This window comes from Schistocerca americana, chromosome 7, assembly GCF_021461395.2.
Source record: "Schistocerca americana isolate TAMUIC-IGC-003095 chromosome 7, iqSchAmer2.1, whole genome shotgun sequence".
Classification (NCBI taxonomy): domain Eukaryota; kingdom Metazoa; phylum Arthropoda; class Insecta; order Orthoptera; family Acrididae; genus Schistocerca; species Schistocerca americana.
Genome location: NC_060125.1, coordinates 275,625,742 through 275,652,219, shown reverse-complemented (window position 1 = coordinate 275,652,219; position 26,478 = coordinate 275,625,742). Strand labels below are relative to the sequence as shown.

At 38.1% G+C, this 26,478-nt stretch overlaps 1 pseudogene; it reads left to right on the top strand.

Annotated features, from left to right (window-relative positions):
• The first annotated feature begins 21,377 nt into the window (after window positions 1-21,377).
• LOC124623434 lies at window positions 21,378-21,494 on the top strand (annotated as a pseudogene).
• Window positions 21,495-26,478: the final 4,984 nt, after the last annotated feature.

Genomic DNA, 26,478 nt, shown 5'->3' with positions numbered 1-26,478 from the left:
ATCCATGGACTGTATCAGAGACACCTTGCAGAACCACAAATCTGTTTTTGTTTCTTGCCTCATGTCTTTATTGGGGTTTGTTCCCATAATTCTCTCTGTTAAAGTTTCCCCTGTCCGGGCTTTCCTGATCATGTCTTCTCCCACACTCGTTATGGTGGTGATTCCATCTATTCTGTCGGTAAGGTTGGTGCCATACGAATAAATGATTTAGCCTATTGTACCTGTTTGCCGGCTGCGGTGGCCGAACGGCTCTAGGCGCTTCAGTCCGGAACTGCGCGACTGCTACGGTCGCAGGTTCGAATCCTGCCTCGGGCATGGAGGTGTGTGATGTCCTTAGGTTTAAGTGGTTCTAAGTTATAGGGAGCTGATGACCTCAGATGTTAAGTCCCATAGTGCTCAGAGCCACTTGAACCATTTTGTACCTGTTTCTACTTTGTCCTGTGTTTTGTGTTGACCCATCATAAGGGTTTTGCTGCGTCTGGTCATTACATACATTACTGTCTCCTACATTGTACTCTAAATCTTGCGAGAAGCTCTTGAAAGCCTCCACTTCACCATTGTACGAAACAGCCAAAATAATGAGCTTAAGATGCACAGGTAGTTTGGTGATCCAAATTCCGGTTAGCTCATTGAAGTGTTTTTGTGAATCGAATTCCAAGAACCACGTCAGGTATGTAAGTACCGACTGGTTGTAATTTCATGACATAAATGATGTCATGGTTGGCAGTACGTTGCAAAGCCACCGACCAGCAAGCTAATAAGAACGCCTGCCATACTTGTATGGTGCGTACGACACCTGTACAATAGGTCTCATTTGGAGTGTTGGCTCTACCTCTAAATGCCCACAGAAACTCAATCCTATACCCGCTACGCCATGTGGGAGGAGAAGAATTGCTCCAACCATTCCCTGGGATGGATGCCATTGAACGAATTACTAAAAAGCTTGAAGTTCTGCATCAACAATAAATGTTTATAGGCAGAGCCATCCATTTCTTGCTGTGGTGAAAATCCTTGGACATTCTTAGTATCATTAGCCCTGTTGATGGGTGCTTATGCTTCCAGTCCACAATCCCATTCATCCTCTTGCCCAGAATCTTCTGACTCTACCCCACAGCATCTATCGCAAACTACGCAGTTCTCTCTTTAATGGCTGTGGCCTAATCTTCTTTCTACATACGTCACACATTTGTGAAGCTCGTGTGTCAGTCTGTGATGCCACCAATTAATTTTGCTGTGTCCATCTTTAAAACATGTAAAGATAGAACTTCGTGATTGTCTATCACTGCAACAGATACCATACAATCACTACTTTCTTTGCTCCTTGCTGCTTCCTTCGTGATAATTCACTAGCTCATATTTTAAATCTGAGGTTAATATTAACGCTTCAAATTTCTGTTCTAGTTCCCAGGCTGCCGTTCCTTGTTTTGAAATCTGTCTCTTCGATTTCGGTTGTCTGTCCATACCGTTTCATGTTCAGTGCATATGTTTTTGTCACATTCTGTCGTCTTCTTGCGCAATTTCAACAAATGTGCTTTTACTGCCACACCCCTCTCCCCAATTTTGGAGAACCTAGCGTCTTGCTCTGATCATAGTTCATGGCTTACCTGGATAGTGAAAACATGGAACTACTCTTCCAGACTATCTCACACACCTCTCTCATTTCCTTCCGTAAGTGCTCAATTTGTTTTCTCGCTTCGTCCTGTTGCTTCGTTACTCTATCGTCGCTATCTGTAATGCCTCATTATGTTTTATCTCATCATCCTGTTGCTTTGATAGTCTGTCGTTTAATTTCTCGTTTAGTTTTTGTCATTTCCCCAGTTAAATTTTCGTCTGATCCGTTATCATGCTCATGACATCCTGTAAACAAGCCACCCGTGATTATTGACCTATGACTAAACCCATTTGCTGTTGATTTTTATGCAACTACGTTATTAGTTGAACCTGATATCGCGGCTATGGATTTAGCAATATCACCTAAATCATCATTGTTACTACGAAACTTCACGTGTGCTACTACATTCTAACATTCACACGCGTTCAGTGTCTCACCGTCGGCACCTCCAGTCATAGCACTTTGCTCGTCGGACAAAGAGGCTATTTTCAGTCCACCATGTACCCTTTGAACTACCAACTGAACGTTCTGTAATACGTTATATTTGAACAATCTGCGTTCATATACTCAGGAAGATTCCAACTTACATTACATTTTAGGCATTCCTAACTTCTTTTCCATCTATTCTGCATCGCCATGTCACGTAAATGTAGATATCCATACAAAAATAATCTACAAAGCCACAAAGCAAATAAAATAAAATAAAATAAAATGAAATAAAATAAAATCCATACAGATTTACATTTCCTAACCCATTAATGTAATCTACATCCTACAAAAATTCCATGTGGTGTCAGCAACAGAAAATAATTGCTACACTAGGTTTCCACACACACATAAAACCCATCCAAAAAATAGACTCTGTTCATCACAGTTTAACACATGAAAAAAATTCATGACGCTCATAAACAAATAATTCCCAAAAGTCTCTCACACACACACACACACACACACACACAATCAGTCACTCACTAACACAAACACACACACACACACACACACACACACACACACACACATATAACATATATGAGGACTACAAAAATAATTGGAACAAACAAACCGATAAGAAAGACTGAAAAAAACGCAGAAAAAACTTTTAAATATTTATTTATTATAAATCATACCTTCCATGTCTAACACTTTCACAAAAGACCACATTATTTTTAAAAGGTCCTGGAAGGTTTACCAATTGAAAGCATTTGTTTTTACTACTGGTTATGGAATTTAATTAGCCTGTGCTCTGTTCCTTAGTGAAACATGGCGTTTGCTTACTCTCATTCAACTGACCTTTATTTGTGAGCTGTAACATATCCTGTGACTGTAGGGGATAATTACATTATCTTTGGCCGTTAATGAAGCTTTACCAACTTTCAAACTTAATTTAGGCAACAGAAACACAACATGTTCTGTTTAAAATGAGGCCAAGTACTTTATCAATTAACAGCAGCATCGAACATGATGCCAGGCCAGACAAACGTGTGGTTCCTGAAGAGGGGCAGCAGCCTTTTCAGTAGTTGCAAGGGCAACAGTCTGGATGATTGACTGATCTGGCCTTGTAACAATAACCAAAACGGCCTTGCTGTGCTGGTACTGCGAACGGCTGAAAGCAAGGGGAAACTACAGCCGTAATTTTTCCCGAGGGCATGCAGCTTTACTGTATGATTACATGATGATGGCGTCCTCTTGGGTAAAATATTCCGGAGGTAAAATAGTCCCCCATTCGGATCTCCGGGCGGGGACTACTCAAGAGGATGTCGTTATCAGGAGAAAGAAAACTGGCGTTCTACGGATCGGAGCGTGGAATGTCAGATCCCTTAATCGGGCAGGTAGGTTAGAAAATTTAAAAAGGGAAATGGATAGGTTGAAGTTAGATATAGTGGGAATTAGTGAAGTTCGGTGGCAGGAGGAACACGACTTCTGGTCAGGTGACTACAGGGTTATAAACACAAAATCAAATAGGGGTAATGCAGGAGTAGGTTTAATAATGAATAGGAAAATAGGAATGCGGGTAAGCTACTACAAACAGCATAGTGAACGCATTATTGTGGCCAAGATAGATACGAAGCCCACGCCTACTACAGTAGTACAAGTTTATATGCCAACTAGCTCTGCAGATGACGAAGAAATTGAAGAAATGTATGATGAAATAAAAGAAATTATTCAGGTAGTGAAGGGAGACGAAAATTTAATAGTCATGGGTGACTGGAATTCGTCAGTAGGAAAAGGGAGAGAAGGAAACATAGTAGGTGAATATGGATTGGGGGACAGAAATGAAAGAGGAAGCCGCCTGGTCGAATTTTGCACAGAGCACAACATAATCATAACTAACACTTGGTTTAAGAATCATGAAAGAAGGTTGTATACATGGAAGAACCCTGGAGATACTAAAAGGTATCAGATAGATTATATAATGGTAAGACAGAGATTTAGGAACCAGGTTTTAAATTGTAAGACATTTCCAGGGGCAGATGTGGACTCTGACCACAATCTACTGGTTATGACCTGTAGATTAAAACTGAAGAAACTGCAAAAAGGTGGGAATTTAAGGAGATAGGACCTGGATAAACTAAAAGAACCAGAGGTTGTACAGAGATTCAGGGAGAGCATAAGGGAGCAATTGACAGGAATGGGGGAAATAAATACAGTAGAAGAAGAATGGGTAGCTTTGAGGAATGAAGTAGTGAAGGCAGCAGAGGATCAAGTAGGTAAAAAGACTAGGGCTAGTAGAAATCCTTGGGTAACAGAAGAAATATTGAATTTAATTGATGAAAGGAGAAAATATAAAAATGCAGTAAGTGAAACAGGCAAAAAGGAATACAAACGTCTCAAAAATGAGATCGACAGGAAGTGCAAAATGGCTAAGCAGGGATGGCTAGAGGACAAATGTAAGGATGTAGAGGCCTATCTCACTAGGGGTAAAATAGATACCGCCTACAGGAAAATTAAAGAGACCTTTGGAGATAAGAGAACGACTTGTATGAATATCAAGAGCTCAGATGGAAACCCAGTTCTAAGCAAAGAAGGGAAAGCAGAAAGGTGGAAGGAGTATATAGAGGGTCTATACAAGGGCGATGTACTTGAGGACAATATTATGGAAATGGAAGAGGATGTAGATGAAGATGAAATGGGAGATATGATACTGCGTGAAGAGTTTGACAGAACACTGAAAGACCTGAGTCGAAACAAGGCCCCCGGAGTAGACAATATTCCATTGGAACTACTGACGGCCGTGGGAGAGCCAGTCCTGACAAAACTCTACCATCTGGTGAGCAAGATGTATGAAACAGGCGAAATACCCTCAGACTTCAAGAAGAATATAATAATTCCAATCCCAAAGAAAGCAGGTGTTGACAGATGTGAAAATTACCGAACTATCAGCTTAATAAGTCACAGCTGCAAAATACTAACACGAATTCTTTACAGACGAAGGGAAAAACTAGTAGAAGCCAACCTCGGGGAAGATCAGTTTGGATTCCGTAGAAACACTGGAACACGTGAGGCAATACTGACCTTACGACTTATCTTAGAAGAAAGATTAAGGAAAGGCAAACCTACGTTTCTAGCATTTGTAGACTTAGAGAAAGCTTTTGACAATGTTGACTGGAATACTCTCTTTCAAATTCTAAAGGTGGAAGGGGTAAAATACAGGGAGCGAAAGGCTATTTACAATTTGTACAGAAACCAGATGGCAGTTATAAGAGTCGAGGGACATGAAAGGGAAGCAGTGGTTGGAAAGGGAGTAAGACAGGGTTGTAGCCTCTCCCCGATGTTGTTCAATCTGTATATTGAGCAAGCAGTAAAGGAAACAAAAGAAAAATTCGGAGTAGGTATTAAAATTCATGGAGAAGAAATAAAAACTTTGAGGTTCGCCGATGACATTGTAATTCTGTCAGAGACAGCAAAGGACTTGGAAGAGCAGTTGAATGGAATGGACAGTGTCTTGAAAGGAGGATATAAGATGAACACCAACAAAAGCAAAACAAGGATAATGGAATGTAGTCTAATCAAGTCGGGTGATGCTGAGGGAATTAGATTAGGAAATGAGGCACTTAAAGTAGTAAAGGAGTTTTGCTATTTGGGGAACAAAATAACTGATGATGGTCGAAGTAGAGAGGATATAAAATGTAGGCTGGCAATGGCAAGGAAAGCGTTTCTGAAGAAGAGAAATTTGTTAACATCGAGTATAGATTTAAGTGTCAGGAAGTCATTTCTGAAAGTATTCGTATGGAGCGTAGCCATGTATGGAAGTGAAACATGGACGATAAATAGTTTGGACAAGAAGAGAATAGAAGCTTTCGAAATGTGGTGCTACAGAAGAATGCTGAAGATTAGATGGGTAGATCACATAACTAATGAGGAAGTATTGAATAGGAGTGGGGAGAAGAGAAGTTTGTGGCGCAACTTGACCAGAAGAAGGGATCGGTTGGTAGGACATGTTCTGAGGCATCAAGGGATCACCAATTTAGTATTGGAGGGCAGCGTGGAGGGTAAAAATCGTAGAGGGAGACCAAGAGATGAATACACTAAACAGATTCAGAAGGATGTAGGTTGCAGTAGGTACTGGGAGATGAAAAAGCTTGCACAGGATAGAGTAGCATGGAGAGCTGCATCAAACCAGTCTCAGGACTGAAGACCACAACAACAACAACAACGGAACATGGTTTGCTAAATAGAAGTCCTAGGATTTGTCTAAGACTTAACAAATCAAATTTATTTTCCATTTCTACAAAAACCTAAATCGACACGAACCAATCAGTACTCTACATAAGACAATAATTGCATTCGTAGAAAGATTAACCATAAATATACGATTACAGTTAAGATTTCGTAAGGGAAATGCTTAAATACAGAATCAAACACTCAATCACTCATACAGCAATAGATTTATCAAGAGAGAAGCTATCACTCCATATTATCTACTAGAATTACTGCAGACTGGGCAGAGAAGCACTTCATCACCATGAATAGCTACTAAAGCCGCGAAAATTCGTTAAATTACAGCAGTTGTTTACAAAAAGCTATAGCCTGTCCCAGTATAATCTAACAGATACGTAGGCAGACAGGAAAGGTCACATAAAAAATCGTGAAATGAGATAAAATCGTAAATCATAAAAACAGAAAAAATTTAACCACACACGGGGTTAATCGTTCCATGTAAGAGAAAGAGAACAATCGACTAGAAGAGCACATGTGTCCACAGAAAACAGTCTTATAAGAAAATTGTAAAAAGACTTTAAATCCGAAATGAGAAAAACACACCGATATTTAACTGATACATTTCCAGGAGATGGTGCCCACAGCTCACATATTTTTGAAAAATGTCATGTTAAGCCCTTCAGCTGCTGATAAAATTCTTTACTTATTCAATCATTTTCCGTTGACTAACCATCATTAGATACACACCATCATGCCATCATTAGATACACACCATCATGTTACACGAAATATCGATTTATTAACGTCAGATGATAAAACCATAAATTAGATTCGGTTTTCATAATACAAACTGCATTGCCAGTCTATAAGAACTGTGCTAGGTAGTGCACTCGTTCATGTTACGAGTGCAATCGGCGTTAACGGAGTAGATAGTGCACTCGTTCATGTTACAACTACAATCAGCGTTAATACCGATTGTAGACGTAGTATGAACGAGTGCTCTACCTAGAACAGTTTTCATAGATTGATGAAGACTTGCATTATTTGTCTGTTCATGGTTTTATCATCTGACGTTAACGATTTTATATTTCGTCTAACACGATGCTGTGGATTCTTTTATGAACCTGTTGATGGTCAATCGACCGAAACTGGTTGTGTAAATAAGGAATTTCATTAACAGCTCAAGGTGTATTCATTTTACGAAGAAAATTTAGTCCAGTTCAGTGATGAATACAAATCAGCATGATCAAGTAAACACGTGACAGAACACTGACGAGCATGTTAAGTACGAATCACATTTAGCCACAAAAATAACACATGAATGAAAATATCACGCACGTTCTAGACAAACATTGAAGTTGTGGCTGACTACGCCAACAAAGCCATCGATCTTATCACAATATCACACGAAAATGTGGTTGAAACAAAGACCTAATTACAAAGTCTCCTAAAAATAGGGAAATATAGAATTCCGAAACCGCATTAGGCGCAAATAGACCCCTTTCAATTATCTATTGCTTTGAAGATGAAACAAGCTGGTGAAATATGTAACTAAGCATTGTTCCTTCGTCTTAGTACCCCACGTGGTAGCCAAACAATGTTTAGACAAAGTACTACTCATGTAAACATCATAAACACTCACGCAAATGCAAAACTATACTCAAATGAATAATGTAAATTTTCTCCTAGTATTCCAAGCATAAAACTCTAGCATAAAAATTAAAGTGTGACAAGATCATGGCAACCTGACTTACCCACTCTGGTAGCCTGAGAGGGGAAAGTTCTACCGCCACCTGATACAAATTCTTCTGTACTCTTTCATACAGAAGCATTCTGTCCTTCTGCGTAACCACCCTACGTTGGCAAAACTGCTGTCATAGACTACAAGATTCCCTTTAGCCGCAAGAGAACAGACTTGTCTCATGCAGTCAGGCCAGACACACAGAATCAAAGCACAGGATTACAACATGGGAAAAAGGATTCAGGTACCAAATATAGAGGTAATGATTTAAAAAATGGATCTTTTGCTTCCTTGAGGTACACTTGCATCACACACAGGAAACCCAGAAACAACACAACTACATGGCACAAACATATGAAATGGATCTGATGGAACCCTTTCAGAATTACAAGTGGCAATCAACAAAAAAGGGAGAATGGCCTCTTAGTTTTTGAAGTGGAAGCCATGAAAATGAAACATGTTATAGAAAGCACATATTTTGTATCATGATACTGCAATAGAATGCATATAATACAGAACGACACTGCATATGAAAATAAAAATAGAAGTATTCCAATCAACTAAATGAGGTTATAATTTATAATGCTCAGCTAGAATGAAATCAAAACTGAAAGATAAAATACAATTAGGACAAAAAAGATTAAAGATATAAAAGATTCAATGGAGTCTGAGCTAAAAGAATTTAAAGAACACACTGAGAGTCTTAAGGAATGAGTGGGATAAAGTATGCAGACTCTAAATTTTGAAGGAAAGATAGTAAAGTTTAAGAATTCAGGGAAGACATTCAGGATTGATTCCTTAGGTTTCAAAACTGATGTAAGTGAAACTTTTGTAGCGATAGGTAATTTGGCATTACAGAAATAACTTGAGTACTAGATAATATTTTAAAAGATAAGACAGTTCATTTGCAATAAAAGGAAGGATGAAATTATGCAGTAATATCATCAGCTGATCGTTGAGCAGAAAAATAATTGTAAAGACGAACAAATTGGGATGAAGGAAGTTACTTCACTGATGAGAAACAGAGTAGATAATATACAGAAGAGATCGCAGTGACATGTAGTAATGAGTCCTCAAATCATAGTTATAATGAATGGTGTCTGAGCCAAAAGGAAGCCTGCACTCTGTAATATTTCTTGAAGGTCTGAAAGAAAGGATGAAATTATACAATAATATTATCAGCTGATCGTTGAGCAGAAAAATAATTGTAAGAAGAACGAAATGGGGTTAAATGAAGTTACTTCACTGATGAGAAACAGAGTAGATAACATACAGAAGAGATCACATTGACATGTAGTAATGAGTCCTCAAATCATAGCTATAATAAATGGTATGTGAGCCAAAAGGAGGCCTGCACTCAGTAATATTTCTTGAAGGTCTGAAAAATGAATTTACGGAAGGATAGTCTCAGAAAAGAAATGAAAGAGGAAGCCGCCTGGTAGAATTTTGCACAGAGCACAACATAATCATAGCTAACACTTGGTTTAAGAATCATGAAAGAAGGTTGTATACATGGAAGAACCCTGGAGATACTAAAAGGTATCAGATAGATTATATAATGGTAAGACAGAGATTTAGGAACCAGGTTTTAAACTGTAAGACATTTCCAGGGGCAGATGTGGACTCTGACCACAATATATTGGTTATGACCTGTAGATTAAAACTGAAGAAACTGCAAAAAGGTGGGAATTTAAGGAGATGGGACCTGGATAAACTGAAAGAACCAGAGGTTATACAGAGTATCAGGGAGAGCATAAGGCAGCAATTGACAGGAATGGGGGAAAGAAATACAGTAGAAGAAGAATGGGTAGCTTTGAGGGATGAAGTAGTGAAGGCAGCAGAGGATCAAGTAGGTAAAAAGACGAGGGCTAGTAGAAATCCTTGGGTAACAGAAGAAATATTGAATTTGATTGATGAAAGGAGAAAATATAAAAATGCAGTAAATGAAGCAGGCAAAAAGGAATACAAACGTCTCAAAAATGAGATCGACAGGAAGTGCAAAATGGCTAAGCAGGGACGGCTATAGGACAAATGTAGAGATGTAGAGGCTTATCTCACTAGGGGTAAGATAAATACTGCCTACAGGAAAATTAAAGAGACCTTTGGAGATAAGAGAACGACTTGTATGAATATCAAGAGCTCAGATGGAAACCCAGTTCTAAGCAAAGAAGGGAAAGCAGAAAGGTGGAAGGAGTATATAGAGGGTCTATACAAGGGCGACGTGCTTGAGGACAATATTATGGAAATGGAAGAGGATGTAGATGAAGATGAAATGGGAGATACGATACTGCGTGAAGAGTTTGACAGAGCACTGAAAGACCTGAGTCGAAACAAGGCCCCCGGAGTTGACAACATTCCATTGGAACTACTGACGGCCTTGGGAGAGCCAGTCCTGACAAAACTCTACCATCTGGTGAGCAAGATGTATGAAACAGGCGAAATACCCTCAGACTTCAAGAAGAATATAATAATTCCAATCCCAAAGAAAGCAGGTGTTGACAGATGTGAAAATTACCGAACTAACAGTTTAATAAGTCACAGCTGCAAAATACTAACACGAATTCTTTACAGACGAAGGGAAAAACTAGTAGAAGCCAACCTCAGGGAAGATCAGTTTGGATTCCATAGAAACACTGGAACACGTGAGGCAATACTGACCTTACGACTTATCTTAGAAGAAAGATTAAGGAAAGGCAAACCTACGTTTCTAGCATTTGTAGACTTAGAGAAAGCTTTTGACAATGTTGACTGGAATACTCTCTTTCAAATTCTAAAGGTGGCAGGGGTAAAATACAGGGAGCGAAAGGCTATTTACAATTTGTACAGAAACCAGATGGCAGTTATAAGAGTCGAGGGACATGAAAGGGAAGCAGTGGTTGGGAAGGGAGTAAGACAGGGTTGTAGCCGCTCCCCGATGTTGTTCAATTCTTATATTGAGCAAGCAGTAAAGGAACAAAAGAAAAATTCGGAATAGGCATTAAAATCCATGGAGAAGAAATAAAAACTTTGAGGTTCGCCGATGACATTGTAATTCTGTCAGAGACAGCAAAGGACTTGGAAGAGCAGTTGAATGGAATGGACAGTGTCTTGAAAGGAGGATATAAGATGAACATCAACAAAAGCAAAACGAGGATAATAGAATGTAGTCGAATTAAGTCGGGTGATGCTGAGGGAATTAGATTAGGAAATGAGACACTTAAAGTAGTAAAGGAGTTTTGTTATTTGGGGAGCAAAATAACTGATGATGGTCGAAGTAGAGAGGATATAAAATGTAGACTGGCAATGGCAAGGAAAGCTTTTCTGAAGAAGAGAAATTTGTTAACATCGAGTATAGATTTAAGTGACAGGAAGTCATTTCTGAAAGTATATATATGGAGTGTAGCCATGTATGGAAGTGAAACATGGACGATAAATAGTTTGGACAAGAAAAGAATAGAAGCATTCGAAAAGTGGTGCTACAGAAGAATGCTGAAGATTAGATGGGTAGATCACATAACTAATGAGGAAGTATTGAATAGGATTGGGTAGAAGAGAAGTTTGTGGCACAACTTGACCAGAAGACGGGATCGGTTGGTAGGACATGTTCTGAGGCATCAAGGGATCACCAATTTAGTATTGGAGGGCAGCGTGGAGGGTAAAAATCGTAGAGGGACACCAAGAGATGAATACACTAAGCAGATTCAGAAGGATGTAGATTGCAGTAGGTACTGGGAGATGAAGAAGCTTGCACAGGATAGAGTAGCATGGAGAGCTGCATCAAACCAGTCTCAGGACTGCAGACCACAACAACAACAGTCTCAGAAAGAGACAAGCAAGTGTCTCGCAAAGGGGAATCAGTTTGAACACTGTTCAGATAGATGCACCTGAGTAGTACGAGAGTATCAAGAATTTGCACAAGCTCTCCTAGAACAGAAATGCTTGAGAGAAATGCAAAGGGATCTTAAACAGACTTTGGTGAGTGCACCCAATTATAACAGGTGGTCTGTGAAAACAATGAAACAGTACTGTTGAAGCATAAGTGAGGGATTTGTGTATATAAGCACATCATTCATAGAGGATAGCATAATACATATTTTCATGGACAAATTGCGTTTATAAAAGAGATTTTGCATGTTGCAAATAAATAAAAGATTAAGAGAATTTTTGGAAAGAAAAGAAGACATATGATGGTAAAGAGATAACAACAGATATGATTCTAGTCAGGATGGATGCCCTCACAATAAGAGGTACAAATTAATAGGATTATGATTAATGATTACAGAAGTAGAGTAGGCAGAGATTGTGGTCCACTCAGATGTGCAAGATTGTATCCAGGATCTGTGGTATGAGGCAGAACTGACAGTAGTTTAGTGTGAATGCAGAAATTGTTTTGAGATTTCGCAACGAATGCTTCTGAGAACAATTGCTACTAGTCAGTATCCATTACATGTTCCGTTTTCCTTTAGAAGTGTACTAAACTGATATGTCAGTCTCTATGGTGGAGCAGCATTCGAGTCCAGCTTGTGAAGAATTTCTTTTTCTATGGGGTGGAAGATGTCCCTTTGCTGCCCTTCCTTCACTCTCTGTCCCTTACATAAGCGAAGTGCTATAAAGGACCCAAGTGGAGTGTTATACAGTCCATGAATAATGAATTCTATGTTTTGGTTGGAACAAAAAAGATTAGGTGTAATGTTCCTGAAAGGCAATGTGCATGTACTATCCCAGACAGAAGATGAATCCTGATACAGATAGTGGAAATGCAGCAAATGATTATATAATTGAATTGTTCAAATTTTTTGAAAGGCTCACAGAGTTATGGAAGAGGGAAGGACGAAAGACTTGAAAAGAGATAAATGAATCTGAAGCACCAGGAACATTGATAATAGTGATACTGAAGCAGCAATACCGAACGTATATCACATGCTCGTGGTAGTTCTGGTGTGCAGGACACACTGAAGAAAATTGAGATAGTTACATTCACAAAGACAATACTGTCTTTTCAGATTTATCAAATCCTTTACAAAGTTAAGAATATAATATAAGTTTGGGATTATTTGATTAAAAGAGAAGTCGAAATAATTGGGAAACGAGAAGAGAGGAAAGAGGCTGGAATATGTGTAAAACAACAGACGCTGTAAGGACAGGGACTGAAGAGATAGGTAAGGAGTGAAAGAGAGTGGACCCAAGAAGCTTAGTAACAGACTTGCTGTGAGAGCAACATGCAGATGGTGATAAATGCATAGGGCAAAAAAATTGTAGAACATCAAATAAAAAGCTTTAATTGCCACTGGAAGAGAAATTAGCACAAATTCTGAAAATACTTCTGAGCTCCTGAAGAACTTGTAATATGCAGTGTAAACTCCTGTGTCAATTATAAAGACTGTTGGAACCATTAGTGAGTTAGGTAAACTTATTAAAAAGAAAACAGACATGCAGTTCATGGCAACAAATAAAAGTAGTATATATGTTACTGGTCATCCGTTATTTATATTTGGGTGTAATTCTTGAACTGAACTTCCTATTTGTGAGGTTTAAAATTGCAATTAATTTGCAAAAAATATGTTCTGAAAATAGAGCTTAAAGAAACACTTGCTAGTATCAAATTACACATAATCTTATATATGGAGAAGAATCACAAATAGATCATTTGAAAAGTAGAAGAAATGGAAAGGAAATGTATTTGGTGGATCAAAACAGGGTTGATGAACATTGTTGGCCTTAGAGAATGAAATAAATATATGAGGCAACCTCAGACAATGTGCAGGTGATAGAGGGCATAATTGGCAACAAAAGAATCAGCAAAAACAGTAATATAAAAAACAGGAAAGTATTTTTAGGTAGACCTGCAAACATGTTCAATTTCGAGTGCAGACTAAAACAAAAGTGCATGAATCATTTTCAGTTAAAATTTGTGTAACATACTGTAAGCACCATTATTTAGAAGTAAGGAACTTGAAAGAAATTGCATTGGCATCTCAGTAAATGAGTGCAAATAGTTAAAATATCCCTTTGACTGTTGCCTCTAAAAATTTGTGGCCTTTATATATACCATAACTTTTACACTGTAGTGAAAAGCAGACTGTCAGGCCAGTAAATATAGATAATACTGGGTGGAAATTTAATAACATCAAATACATTACCGCTCATGATCTACGTGCAGGCTGTTGGCAAGTTACTTAGGCCAGTGGGCTTCAGAAATAGGTATATAATAGGGGTAAATGCTACCACAACAAAGTTGTCATTTGTTGTAAATATCACTATTTCTGTGTTATTAATGATCTTGGCAGGTATCGGGAGCATGTACCACTGATGATACTGATCACAGGGCACTAACCTTCCCGAAAAGATGAGGCTTTAAAATTCTAGCGTGATTCATTGAGCTCTGTTTTCCAACAGCATGGCATCATATTTGTTAATAGAAAGGAAAATACTGTGGCAGGTGCTATGCAAGGTTGCCAGGAAATCAGAAGCCCATGAGGAAGATTATGGGGACAAATTATGTATATTAAAGGCATATTTGGGAATAAGAAATAAAAAGAATTTTAGAAATACGTACTCAGAGCCGAATGAGAATGAAATTCACAATTTAACTATAGGAGACTTGCGTAAGATAAGGATATAACTCCCAAAATTTTGTCACACATACAGGAGTCATGTTTACAAGGGCATATAAAACTACTGCCTTCTTGAGAGTTTGTTGCCTCAGAGAACATGTAAATAAGATTATTGATTATCCATACTTTGGCCACATAGGATTAAGGAATTTATAGACAAGTTAAAGGAAAGTGTGCAGTTTGGTGGGATGATTAAAAGAGTGTAAGATTAGGTGAGAAAAAGTGACAGGTGTCAAATGCCAAAACTCAGTAACATAATTCTCGATTTACCACTGCAGTATAGGAATTCTACTGAAATTGTCGAACTGGTATGTGTAGATCTTTATGGATCATTGCCAAAGGCAAATGGGAATGTTATTGGTTGCAGCAGAATGTAAGTACAGTAGATGGTATCTGTTATACATGAGAAGTGGGAAAATAGTATGAGTATTTGAGTACAATGGGGGGAGAATACTTTGTTATCGCATGGCAAATCAAAAATAGCCTTGTCTGATCAGGTCACAATTTCTATCAGAGCAGTGGAAGGGTGGAATGGTATCCCAATGGGTTAATACAATGTATATTTCACTCTATTAGCCTGTAAATAATCACTTAGAGAGATATTTGTGACAGCTAGACTTTGTTTATAATCTTTTGTAGAAAAAACCACAAAGCATAGTAAGGGGGAAATATTATGAGATAGATAATGTAATAGACATTGTGTAACAAGAAGCTACCAAATGTACTCCATGTGAGACTGTGTTGGGCCTGCAATCTTTAGGTTTAGCAGAGAAAATATATAATCCCTTAATAGGACACAAATCCAGTACAAAGACAAACTGAAAGAAATAAGGAATGGTTCATGGAAGAAAATTATAGGTTGAAAAAAAGAAAATGAGAAAAAGATAAAGAATGCTTATCAGGAATTTGAAGACATTCCTTGGTTTAAGGCAAAGAAAATAAATTCTGAATCATCCACACTTATTAACATATAAGAAGGCTCATGTTTGTTATCTTGGCTACCCAAGAATCGAAAAAGTAGTATGGACTGAAGAAACAGTGGATATGAAGACATACTTGCCAATAATAGTAGCAATAAAAATGTGAATGTTTTGCAGAGTGTGGGAAACGGAAACAAATGAAAACAAAACTTGGAAGCCAGGTGTATTATATGAAATGTAGTTAATGGAGGCTTTGTTTCGTTTCTGTTAAATGATGTTTAAATTACAAGATTAGATTATATTTTGAATTGTGAAAGATAATTTAGATTAGATTAGATTAGTACTTGTTCCATAGATCATGAATACGACACTTCGTAATTATGTGGAACGTGTCAGGTTAATAAAAGGTGTCTATAGAAGATATTACATTACACAAAATATTACATGACACTTAATATTTTTTTTGTCGGGGTTGGGGAAATTACCCACTTACTACATCCAAAAATTCATCTAATGAATAGAAGGAGTTGCCATTAAGAAATTCATTTAATTTCCTTTTAGACACTATATGGCTATCTGTCAGACTTTTGATGCTATTAGGTAAGTGACCAAAGACTTTTGTGGCAGCATAATTTACCCCCTTCCGAGTCAAAGTTAGATTTAAACTTGAGTAGTGAAAATAATCCTTTCTCCTAGTGTTGTAGCCACGTCCACTGCTATTACTTTTGAATTCGTTCGGATTGTTAATAACAAATTTCATAAGTGAATATGAAGGTCTCTAGCACTTTAAATAAATGTCTGCAGGATAATCTGGGATAGGCTCCAGCAATTATTCTGATTACAAGCTTTTGTGCAATGAACACTCTTTTACTCAATGATGAGATACCACAGAATATGATCCCATACGAGAGCAGAGAATGAAAACAGGTGTGGTAAGCTAAAATTTGCAATGACCCTAACAGCATAAGTAGCTGAACTCAAACGTTTCATCAGATCCTCAGTGTGTTTTTTCCAGTTCAACCCCTCATCAATGCATACACCTAGAAATTTTGAATATACTACCTTAGCTACCGATTTCTGATCGAAGTCTATATTTCTTAATGGTGTCATTCCATTTACTGTGTTGAACTGTATATACTGTGTTTTGTCAAAGGTTAATGAGAGCCCATTTGCAGAGAACCACTTAATGATTTTCTGAAAAACATCATCTACAACTCCACCTGTTAATTCTTCTCTGTTGGGTGTGTTAGCTATACTTGCATTATGAGCAAAAAGTACCAGCTTTGCACCTTCATGAATATGGAATGGCAATTCATTAATATATATTAAGAACAGCAGAGGACCCAAGACCGAACCTTGCAGCACCCCATTCTTGATTGTTTCCTAGTTTGAGAAATCACAGTTTTTTGCATATTATGTGAACTGCTTATTTCAACTTTTTGCACTCTTCCAGTTAGGTATGATTTAAACAATTTGAGCACTGTCCAATTCATACCGCAGTACTTGAGCTTATCTAGAAGTATTACATGATTTACACAATCGAAAGCCTTTGATAGATCACAAAAAATCCCTATGGGTGACTTCCGGTTACTCAGAGCATTTAATATTTCATTAGTGAAAGTATATGTAGCATTTTCCATTGAAAAACCCTTCTGGAAACCAAACTGACATTTTGTTAAAACTTTTTATGCAGTGGTTTAACAATGGCATACTTCAGTCTATCTGGGAAAATACCCTGCTTCAGAGAGCTATTACATAGGTGGCTAAGAATCCCACTTATTTCTTGGGAACAAGCTTTTATTATCCTGCTGAAAATGCCATCAATTCCATGTGAGCTTTTATTCTTGAGAGAGTTTATTATCTTCCTAGTTTCAGAAGGAGAGGTGGGTGGAATTTCTTCTGTATCAAATGGTGTGGGTAAGGCCTCTTCCATTAACTGTGTTGCTTCTTCTAATGAACATTTAGATCCTATTTTCTCTACAACATTTAAAAAATGATTATTCAAAATGGTTTAGACTTCCGGCTGGTTGTTTATCAAGTTTCCATTCACTTTGATGGTGAAGCCGTCATCCTGTACTCTTGGTTGCCCTGTCTCCCTTGTAGTAATATTCCAAATTGTTTTGATTTTGTTATCAGCGGTTTAATCTCTGACATGATGCACATGCTTCTGGACTTTTTAATAACCTTTCTTAGTGTAGCACAGTAGTTTTTATAATATTTGACTGTTTCTGGGTCATTACTCTTTCTTGTTGTTAGATACAGTTCCCTTTTGTGGTTACAAGATATTTTTATTCCTTTAGCAAGCCAAGGTTTTTTGCATGGTTTCTTATAATTAGATTTAACTACTTTCTTGGGGAAATAGTTTTCAAATTCTCTTACAAGTGTATCATGAAATAAGTTATATTTTAAATTAGCATCGGGTTCCTTGTGCACCTCATACCAGTCTAACTGCTGAAGATTTTCTGTGAAATTTCTAATTGTTGAGTCATTAACTGAATGCACAACTTTGGAGGGTAGTTTTGAATCACTGAATGGAGCTATGTCATATACTGTAACTAGCTGAGCATCATGATCAGAAACGCAATTCTTAACAGGACAAGAATTTATGTTGGTCTATAAAAGTGTTATCTATCAATGTGCTGCTGTCCTTTAGTACCCGAGTAGGAAAATTAATGACAGATGTCAAATTGAAAGAACCGAGCAAGACTTCCAGGTCATTCTTCCTATTACACTCTTTCAGTGAATCAACATTGAAGTCCACACAAATAATAATTTGCTTTCCACAATCACACAACAAGGCATCCAGGTTTTACAGGAATAAATGAAAGTTTCCTGAAGGGGACCTATATATAGTTACAATTATGAAAGAGCCCTCCTTCAGTTTAAGTTGACAGGCACATGCTTCTATATGTTGCTCTAGACAATACTTTTTTGTATCTAAGCTTTCTACTCAGTGATAACTTTTGACATATATGGTAACTCCTCCTCTCACCTTATTCTCTCTACTCATATGAGCAGCTAGTTTGTAACCACTGATATCTACCTTTTCCATATAAGACACATGTGAGGCTCAGACAGACATAGTATATCTATTACATTGTAAGATTCAATGTCATCTAAACAAACCAGGAGCTCATCTACTTTATTCTTCAATCCTGGGATATTTTGGTGAAAAATAGTAACATTATTATTTTACTTTATTTTTGTGAGAATCTACTTTTTTTCTTTAATCCACCAATATTTTGGTTAAATATGGTAACATCATTATTTACTTTCTTGTTGTGAGAATTTTGTGAGATTTGGACCTCTTTAGCTCCTGCCTGCCTGAACTTCTCATTGGACACTGATATTAAGCTAAAAGAGTGGTACATCCATGAGTACTAGTGTTCCCCCTTATGGATTTCGCTAACAAGCCTGCCAGTTTACCCTTCCCTTTCCTATTGAGGTGTAGGCCATGCCTTGTGAAATGCCCCCTATCAATAGCCTCGACAGGAACCAATCTAATGTCTGACAGAGTGGCCGCCCTAAGCAACTGATTCAACTCCATATTTACCCTCCTGGAAGAGCGGTTTAACTGGGGCTGTTCATGCCGCACGAAAGCAGGCACCAGCTCAACATTGGTATGGGTCATTGCCGAGGCTATTTTCACCAGGTCACACTCAATGCTGTAGCCCTGATCCCTGTCAATACTGTTTCCCACTCCACCAACTATCATCATATGATCCTGCTTTGTGAAACCCTTGCACAAGGAACCTATATCATCTACCACCTGGATAAGACATGCACTTGGCTTCAAAAAGTTTGTGACCTGGTACCTGTCACCTAATTTTTCCTGCAAAATCTGGCCCACACCTCTTCCATGGCTGCCACCTAGCAACAGAACTTTCCTCTTACTTTCTACTTTTTTTGTAACAGTTGGTTTCCTAAGGAGATTCTGTTGCATCTTAACCACATCTACTTTTACTGGAGCCTCTTCCTTACTTAACTGTGGTAGCAAGGCAAATCTGTTGGTTGTGCCAATTGGGAAACTGTCAGACACTGTCCTCTTTCTGTGGTCCCTGTTCCCATCTACCACTTTCCACCGCTGTTTACCCTCCTCTCCCCTTAACCTCTTCAGTTCCTCCCTTGCTCTGTCCAAATCAGCCTGAAGGGCTCTAATTTTCTCCTCCTGTTCAGCTATAATCCTATCTCTTGAGCAAACCCTGCAAAAGAATGGAAGAGTCTCGTTTGCTTCCCCAATTCCCACGCCGCTACAATTTCCCCAATGAAACCACCTGTCACAGCAGCTGCACAAAGCCCCTGAACTAACTTTCCTACTGCAACTCACACACTTAGTATCCATGGTAGTTTGAAAATTAGTTACGAGATTTACTAAGTGATAACGATAATATATTAAATACAGATGCAAAAGGACACTAAATATATTTTAGAAACTAATATGTAAGTAAAGTATTACCAAATGCACTTAAATTTGTGGTATATCGCTAAATATGCATGATCAAAAATTAGGCCTAAATAGCCGAATGTAACCAAAACGAACTTTTTGTCATAAGTGGAAGAATATGTAAATAAAAGAAAAACCTTTAATGGCAAGCTTGAAGAGCACACTAATGAACGTATTTAATTAAAGTGAGGCAAAACCGCGAAATATAAACAAAACGAACTTTTCGCGATTACTGGAACAATATGCAAATAAAAGAAAAACCTTTAATGGTGAGCTTGAAAAGCACCCTAATGAACGTATTTAATCAGTTAACGACAGCAAATGCACTTACAATTGCGGTATAATGTTAAATATGCACAATCGAAAAATTAGGCCTAAGCATCAGTAAGTAAACAAACGAACTTTTCGCGATTACTAAGACACTACGCAAATAAAAGAAAAAAACGTTTAATGGTGAGCTTGAAGAGTACACTAAAGAAGGTATTTAATTAGTTAAAAGTGTTCAACTACAATTAATTACAACCTAAATTACTTATCTTTCACAAGAGCTCTGTCTCCGTACGTGCGGCCTTGTGCATATTGTTTGTGTAGCTTGCTATTCTTGGAGTAATCAGAATGTATGGATGAGCAAAACGTGGAAACTGTGAGAGAAGTAATGCATGAGACAGTGAGAACTTTGGATGACAGTTTTCTTTATAAAGCGTTATATGTTAGATAAACAAAATGGAAAGTCATTCACTGTTGGTGTGTACTGTTTATTTAGGATTAAATAAGATCAGATGCAAGAACAGTAGTGACAAACTAAGAAACTGAAGGAAACTACAATATAGTATGGAAACATTATTACTATGCTACGTTTCAAAGTTGTGAACAAACTGTTAGCAAGAATCAGCAGAGGATCCAGTGATGCCCAGTGTGACAGAAGTGGCTAGTATCCAAACGCCAATCAGCAACATTACCTGCAAGCTCCACTGTGAAATAGATTCACTAACAACTGTTAATCAAATGCTTCAGTTGTGAGAGTTAAACATTCTGACAGACACTAAAAAGTGGACAGAGTGAACACTGGAAGCTGGTTAAGTTAAAGATAGAAGAGATAATATAGAAGAAGAGGTCCAAAATTTTTTATTGTAAACGTATTGTCACCTTGCTTTCAGAAAATATTACTTGTTTATTGGTACTAGACTATAATTAGAATATATGACAATATTTTAATGCTTGATACATAAAATCTATTTTATACAAATGAAATGACACAATGTCAGAGACTTAACTGGTCTTATACAAATATGATTTTATATACTGAAGCAGTGGGTGAAAATTTGTGCCAAGGCCATGAATCAAACACATGTCTCCCATTTACTAGGCAGGTGCGCTTGCCATTAGGCTACCTTTGCACAGCAGTTCAGGCAACGGCCTTGCCGCAGTGGATACACCGGTTCCCGTGAGATCACCGAAGTTAAGCGCTGTTGGGCGTGGCCGGCACTTGGATGGGTAACCATCCAGCCGCCATGCGCTGTTGCCATTTTTCGGGGTGCACTCAGCCTCGTGATGCCAATTGAGGAGCTACTAGACCGAATAGTAGCGGCTTCGGTCAAGAATACCATCATTACGACCGGGAGAGCGGTGTGCTGACCCCACGCCCCTCCTATCCGCATCCTCCTCGGAGGATGACACGGCGGTGGGATGGTGCCGGTACGCCACTCGCTGTCTGAAGACGGAGTGCTTTTTTTTTGCATAGCAGTTACAACTGTATGACTTCCTTCTCGATCCAAATTCTCAAAGTCGTCCCAGTCTACTTTATACATAAAATCTACACTGACGAGCCAAAGAAACTGGTACATCTGCCTAATATCGTGTAGGGCCCCTGCGAGCACGCAAAAGTGCCGCAACACGACGTGGTATGGACTCCACTAATGTCTGAAGTAGTGCTGGAAGGAATCGACACTATGAATCCTGCAGGGCTGTCCATAAATCTCTAAGAGTGCGAGGAGTGGAGATCTCTTCTAAATAGCACTTTGCAAGACATCCCAGATATACTCAATGGTGTTCATCACTGGGGAGTATAGTGGCCAGCGGAAGTGTTTAAACTCAGAGGAGTGTTCCTGGAGCCACTCTGTAACAATTGTGAACTTGTCGGCTTCGCATTGTCCTGCTCGAATTGCCCAAGTTCGTCGGAATGCACAATAGACATGAATGGATGCAAGTGATCAGACAGTATGCTTACATACATGTCACCTATCAGAGTCGTATCTAGATGTATAAGGCATCCCATATCACTCCAACTACACACACCCCACACCATTACAGAGCCTCCACCAGCTTGAACAGTCCCCTGCTGACATGCAGTGTCTATGGATTCATGAGGTTGTCTCCGTACCTGTACACATCCGCTCGATACAATCTGAAATGAGACTCGTCCCATCAGACAACATGTTCTCAGTCATAAACAGTCCAATGTCGGTGGTGACGGGCCCAAGCGAGGCGTAAGGCTTTGTGTCGCGCAGTCATCAAGGGTACACGAGTGGGCCTTGGGCTCTGCAAACCCATATCAATGATGTTTCGTTGAATGGTTCACACGCTGACACTTGTTGATGGCCCAGTACTGAAATCTGCAGCAATTTGCAGAAGGGTTGCACTTTCGTCATGTTGAACGATTCTCTTCATTCGCAGTTGGTCCCGTTCTTGCAGATTTTTTTCTGGTCACAGTAATGTCGGATATTTCGTATTTTACCAGATTTCTGATATACATGGTACACTCGTGAAATGGCCATACAGGAAAATTCGCACTTCATCGCTACCTCAGGGATGCTGTGTCCCATCGCTCGTGCGCCAGCTATAACACCACATTCAAACTCACTTAAATCTTGATAACCTGCAGTTGTAGCAGCAGTAATTGATGTAAGAACTATGGCAGACGCTTGTTTTCTTATATAGGCAGTGCTGCATTCTGCCTGTTTACATATCTCAGTATTTGAATACGCATGCCTATACCAGTTTCTTTGGTGCTTCAGTATTTTTTGTTTTTTAGATGTACTGGGAGCTCGGTAAACGAAAGATACGAGGGATAATACTGAAGAAGAGGGCTAAAATTTCTAATTGTAAATGTATTGCCCTCTTCCTTTAGAAAATACTGCGTGTTTGTTAGTGTTAAGGCTGTAATCAGAATATAAGGCAATCCTTTACTGATTGATAAATGAAATACATTTTGTTTGTAGATGGATAGAATACATTAATATGTTTGGTAGGATACAGTAATATATGCAATAGGACACATTCGTATGTCTAATAGGATACATGAATATACAAGAACACGTGTCTTACTATTGAAGGAAATAATAAAGTGATGTGAGAGGAGGAATGAATATTCCATTAGATTTGAGAATCAAATTGAAAGACAAATGAATGATAATAATTTTAAAATGAAAATGTGGCTGTTAAGTACCAATTTGGAGAATGGTCTTTTGTCTTCACAGACTCTTAAATTACTGAAAAAAAAGATATTTAACTAAGTATATCGTAACTACGATTTTAAATTATATTTCAAATATTTCTGAATTGCATTTTGTATTTGTTTGTGTAAGGATGTTTTACTTCCACACACACACAAACACATACATACACACACACACACACACACACACACAGACACACACACACACAGATATATATATATATATATATATATATATGTGTGTGTGTGTGTGTGTGTGTGTGTGTGTGTGTGTGTGTGTTTGTGTGTACCAGTCACAAGATTTTGAGTTTTGTTGTTGTAATAGTGCCATAGATTTATCTTGATGTTACTGCATTGCCACATGGGAATCATACAATGGTTTAAAAAAATCCCAGTATTTCTTTTTCACAAAGTTTTATATAGCATATTAGATGTTTGGCAGTGAACTATATGTGTAAAATTGTCTCAACACTGTTTCATGACTGACATAAGACTGCCCTCAGACTGACCTCTATTTCTATGATTTTAAACAATTACAGTTATTGTTATCTATCAAATTTTTAAATTTATACAATTAAAATTTTTGCAGACATCTTCCTAAATTACATAGAAATTTACACGAGATAAAAGTGAATAATTTCATACAAAGACAAGAAAGAATTAATTTCTATTAAGACTATAAATTACATGTTTTTTCATTGCAACAATATATTTTCTTAATTGGCAAATATCATTTTACTTACTTCAAGAATGATCACCCCATCATTTACAGGTGAACAGAGCGATTAGTTCTGTTGAATGAAAGGCCTAGTTTCTTTTCATTAAATTTTGTGGAACTAAAATTTTACGTTTCCATATAGTCATAATAACAGTTCTGTTAACTAACACCAATTAGAACATGAGCATATTTGGTTCTGACTGAAAAATCATCATGTCATATTTCTATTAGAGATACAAACAATTTTTTAGCTTGAAAATATAAAAATAGCTGTCTTTCAATGACTAAAAACATCGGAACTTTAATCATTAATTACTCCATAATTACAATAGCAAAATTATTCCTACCATGTGGCTGAAGTTTGTGTAATGTACAAATTTTGGTAGTATATCAGCTTTTCATCCAACATGTTTCCTTCATTCTGCATACTGGTGAGGCCCAATGTAAACAGTGTCAGAACAATAGCTTAAATCAATGTAAATTACTAATTTGCTGCAAAAAGTCTTCGGTGTTTTGAATCCAGATATGACAAAATAAAAACAGCAGTTTAAAGTGGTGTAAATTACTGATATTACACTTATCCCATCTTCAAGAGAGTGGGGATGAGACTGAAAGAGGATAGAGGATCCCAAAAAGGGTTGTTGTATTACATTAACACTAAACATCCCAGAAATGTATTTGAGTTCATATACTGTAACTTAAAATTTGATTACTAATTTGTATAATCTATATTCTTCAAAAAAATATGAGGTTAGAACCTTTGCCTGAAGTACAAACCAAACAACTAATTGTGTTAAAATGAATGGCACATACTACAAGTTGACTCCATTCATTTCTGGTCATCTATATAAGTAAATTGTGTTAGCGTGGAGGGTGCAAATGACATCTTGACTATGTTCATTTATATTGTTTTGGCTTTAAGTCGATTCATGTACATGCAACATTTAATTGGTCAGCAGAGGCACCTCTCACCTGTTTTTATTCCTTGAATCAGTTTCAACTAATGCATTCTAAACATTACCAAATATTTTTGTGCAAGTAACTTAAGACATGCCTCACAGTAGATTGTTGGAACCCATGCTATTCATATTGCAAATTAATGAGCTTGCAGACAATATTAATAGTAACCTCAGATTTTTGCAGGTGATGTAGTTACCCACAATGAAGAACTGTCTGAAAAAAACCTGAAAAAGTATTCACTGAGATCTTGACGTGTTAGAAAGTGGTAGAAAGGTTGACAACTTTCTTTAGCACTTCAGAAATAAAAAATTATGATCTTCATGAAACAAAAAATGTAATATACTGTGATTACACTGTCAATGAGTCGTAACTAGAATCAGTCAGTACATTCAAATGCCTGCATCTAGTAGTGATATGAAATGCAATGATTATGAAGATTCAGTTGTAGGTAAATCAGGTGGCAGGCTTCAGTGCAGTGGTAGGATTCTAGAAAAATGCAATACGTTTACAAAGGAGACCGCTAACAAAAACACTGGTCTGACCCAACCTAGAATACTGAGCCGTGTTGCGGCTCGCATTGGTGCCGTTGGTAAGTTGGCATAGTGGAATAGGGATAATGGCTTCTCGTTTTCTTCTAGTGTTTGCATTTGCTGGTGTTGTCTATCAACAAGTGGCAGCAGCAGCGGTTATCGATATCTGGTACCATGGTGCTATCTTTGGAAGAACATCAAGTGTTTCTGCGTTGGAGTGTGTCAGGCAGTTCGGTTAGGATGGAGCAGCAGTGAGGTCTGACAGAGCAAGGACATACCGGGATTGCTGGCAGCATGCAGGCACTGCTGGATCGAGGGACTGCAGTTGCGAGGGCGAAAACTTTGTTCTCCACCGGACCCAGGACGTTTGAGTTGAATGAACATTAACCCAATAGTGAACCTCCCACCTCCCCACTTTGAGATCACACCGTTTGTTAGCGTGTTGCTGCTCACAGGGTACCCAAGATAAAGAGCAATGAGTGGAGTGTTTAGAGTTGCCGATTTCAATTAACTGTCCTCCATCTTTATTATTAATCATTGAATTCCTGGTGTTTATAGATTAAGTTCAACCAGCGGTATTTTTCTGAGTAATGGCCGCTAACACTCCAGTTACCTGCCCTGGATGTTAGCATATTTTCGCAGCAGCGTACCTTTCCTCGCCTTGCCACTGCTGTCTGGTAACGCATGTAGTTCGACAGCCTCCTTGGTTGTGGTTCAGATATTTGTTTCCCTTGAACTACTTTGGTCATAGTGGGTCCTTCTCCTTCTGGATGTTCTAACACCGGATTCAGAGGATGCAGTGCTGTCCGCCGGTTCTGCCTTGCTGGGGTTATTCCATCATTGTGGC